We start from the raw sequence: 3932 nt of genomic DNA on the forward strand, positions 1-3932 counted from the left end.
TAAAGCTGAGCTCTTGGTACGTAGATTTTTTTAAATGATAAAGAGCTTAGAATAAGTTTGTTTATGCCTCCAGACCCACTAGTTCTTCCCTATTTCAACATGTTTAGCTGTTTCTTTTGGTATTTACTCCTATATTGCTAAATAATATGTTATAATATTATTTCTTGATTTACAAATTTTAGTCATCACCCAGGCTTCTTTTTTTTTTTTTTTTTTTTTTTTAGGCGAGGCAACCCTTGGTTGACTTCACAGATTGCAAAGATCTTGTCAGTTTACAATCCCTTATTTTTTTATTTTTTAGCCTACAGCACCTGGTCTTCCTAGGTGGTCTCCCATTCAAGTACTAACCAAGCCCAACTCTGCTTAGCTTCCAAGATCAGACAGGATTGGGCTTGTCCAAAGTGGCATGGCCATAGTCACCCAGGCTTCTTCCAGGACCTAAAGACTGATCTATCATACAACCCTCTCATCTATTTCTTCTCTTTGTAGGTACCCAATAAAGTTAAACAAAATTTTAGATAAAATCAGTAGTTGTGAAAGTCCTGTTTTCTTAATATATAAGAAGCAAGGTTGATGGTTGAAAGTGAAGAAAAGGAAGGAGATGTTGGAGATTTGAGAAGAGAGGAGACTATGAGATGAGTTCTCTAGAAGAGTAGGAAAATAAATTGGTTGATCATTTCATTTTAATGTGTTCTTGGGAAGGTGAGACAGAGTATATAAACACTTGTGGTCAATTTTGCATGGTTTTAACCCCCAGAAATAATTTTTAAAAGAAAAAAATTATCTAAAAATGCATATGATTCATTATACTATGAGTTTTCATTTAACTTAAATGTTATGGCAAATTCTATACCTTGGTTAAAAATAAATAAATACATACATTTTGAATTCCAAAGATGAGGCACTTGTAGTTGAAGCTCTCTTTACTTACCTCAGTTAAACCAAATAAAGGCAACACCATAAATATGCTAAAGTTGGATTATAATAGAAAAATTATAATTTTTCCAAAGAGCTAAATATGGATCAAACCCACCAAAAAATAAGTATTTTTATTATTTACAGATCTTAAGTAGTATGTTTAAGAGGTAGCCTGCTGTGCTAGGAATAGCGTGGCTTTGGGGTTGAAAAATCACGTGTTTAATTTGAATCTCAACTCTGCCAGGTCAATTTCCTCATCTATTAAAATATCCAAAATAATATTTTTCTCATCTATTAAAGTGAGAAAATTACCAGTTTCCACATCTATTACAATAACATTTCCGTTTCAGCAATGTTGGGTGGAGAAGTCATTTTTATATAGTACTGGGTACTTTGGAGGCCTTTAATTATTAGAAATAGCTTTGCTGCAGGGTTACAGAAGAGCAATGTTAGGGAGTAGTCCCTAAGAGATTATGGTGAAGTTTAACCTCTGCTCAGAATAAGAACTGGACCATTTTTACACCTGTGAAAATGAACCATTCTCAGTATAAGAAGGATGTGAAATACCATGTACGTAACTCTTGCTACAGCAAGTTTCTCCATTATGTCAGTTTATCTTCTTTTGAATCGAGATACAAAATTTGTGAAGTGTTTGCATATGACCATTGCCTTCATGGGCCTGTGAAGCTTTGGACATTTATAAAAAATTGAAGTAAAAGAATCACCATGCCCATGAACTAAGAATGATGCTGGCTTTCAAACGAAAAAGAAAAGCAATCATTGTTTATTGTATCCTGACTTTTTGTGCAATTGCAACTTGGATGAGGATAAAAAGAGACCTATGTTGCTTTATTTCCTAGATTGTTAATTTAAAAAAAATATGTTTAGATGGCATAAAAAATATAAATATATAAAGTTATCAATGCTTGTTTTGTAGAAGAATTACTAAACTACAAATGCAGTTTGATTAAAGTTCTAGATTAAGTTTGAGCCAGAAATTTTAATAAAGTGTAATACTGACTGTGCCTCATTTTTTTTTGCAGCTATAAACATGTCAATAAACCACTGTATATTTTTACACAACAATAAAGTCTAAAAAAGTATATAGAAAGAGGCGGAAATAAATATGGCATGTCATTTATGCTTAAAGCCAAAACATGTCAAAGTCGATCAATTGTTAAAAAGTTTTCAAATGTTCAAGGAAACAGAACATCCTTATTGACAGCTGATTTAGTCCTTGTTCTAACAATTCTTTACATTCCTTACTTCCACATGTACCATGCTCCTAAACTACACCTCGTTACCCACTATCTTTCCTTTCTACACTGCCAACCTACTTGGAAAACAAAACAAAATAAAACAAACACAAAAAACAAACCACTCCCTCAGAGACTTGCTTTGCTCCTCACCCTTCCTGTACTGCCTGACCTTCTTATGGTCTTGGAATTACCCCAAACAGAACACTCGCAGGCCCAGGACCTGAACAAAGTAAGTGGACAGTAAATATTAGGTGAATGAATGAACTGCATAAACAGCCCACAGTTTCCCCTATCATTTTGTTTTTTAGTTAATGGCATTAACATCCATTCATTTGTTGAAGAAAAAAACCCTTGGATTCCTCTTCATTCTTGACATTTATTTGGTCAGCAAGTCCTGGCAATTTGACCTCAAAAAGAACTCTAAATTCGTCTCCTCCTTTCCTTCACCTTTGTAATATTATCTCACCTGGGGTGTTGTCATTATTTTTTTTTTTTACTGATCTTGTCTCTGTCTGACTCCACCTTGTTTTTTCTTTTTTCTCCATAACTTTTAAGGTGAACACAAAAATATATCTCATGAATCCTTATTGATATACTATACTAAATATTGAGAGTTCTCTACGTCTTACACAGATTAATCTAAAATATTTACCACCATATAAAAAGCCATCAACAATAAGGCCACAGATTATCTCTTACTACTTCATTACTAGCCTTTCTTTTATTCCATTTGTATTCTAGTCAAACAGGATTTCTTTCCTTTTTTTTCCAAAACTTTTACTCTTCCATTGTCCCTATACCCTTCTACTTGTCTCTGTTAATTGAATGGTCTTCTTTTTCTTATTTATGTAGATAATATGCATTTAACCTGTAATTATAGCTGAAAAAAATTATAATAAGCACCTTGACTCATGGAGAAACCAATCTACCATCTTTTGTGCATCCACTGTGGATGAAAAAAAGATCTTGTAATGAATGATTCATAAATTCCTAACTGGGCAAGTCATGGTGGGTCATTATGCCCCAGGCCTATAACTTCTTTAGTGAAAGGTTTTTAAGTCAGCCCTGTCCACTGTTTTGGTGCATCTAGGGTTATGTACTTTTGAAATGCCCCCTTTCAGACCACTCCTTAACGAAGCTGCAAAACTCATTCTCTGGAGCATTTGAGATCTTGCTGTCTGGCATATGTCATCAGCTCAGCTCAAATAAACTCATAAAAATTATCTGTAGAATTGGATGTTTCTTTTGTCGACACCACTGTTATTGCAAGGAGTTGTAATTACTCTTGATATGTTTCTGGTCCCATGAGACTGTGATAATCTCTGTAGAAGAATCCTGGTCTTATTCTTCTTTGTACCTATATTAGTTTCCCGTGGCTTTTTAAAACAAATAATCACAAACTTGGTGGCTTAAAACAACTGAATTTGTTTTTGCACAGTTCTGAAAGCCAGAAGTTCAAAATTAGTCTCGCTGGGCCAAAATCCAAGTGTCAGGATGGCTGCACATCCTCTGGAGGCTTTGGGAGATAATTTCTTCATTGTCTCTTCCAGCTCCTGGTGGCTGTCAGCGTTACTTGCCTTATAGCCTTATCACTCTATTCTCTTGCCTTCTTGATCACCTTGCCTTCTCTTCTCAAAATCCTTAATTTAATCACATCTGGAAGTACGTTTTTTTCTAAATAAGGTTCCATTTATAGATTCTAGGAAATGGGACTTGATATCTTTGGGGACCACTGTTTAATTCACTACAGTTCAC

At 34.4% G+C, this 3932-nt stretch overlaps 1 pseudogene; it reads right to left on the reverse strand.

The window, feature by feature from the left end:
* Positions 1 to 299: 299 nt before the first annotated feature.
* On the reverse strand, positions 300 to 418 carry LOC120599230 (uncharacterized; annotated as a pseudogene).
* Positions 419 to 3932: the final 3514 nt, after the last annotated feature.

This window comes from Pteropus medius, unplaced genomic scaffold (assembly GCF_902729225.1).
Source record: "Pteropus medius unplaced genomic scaffold, Ma_sr-lr_union100, whole genome shotgun sequence".
NCBI lineage: Eukaryota > Metazoa > Chordata > Mammalia > Chiroptera > Pteropodidae > Pteropus > Pteropus medius.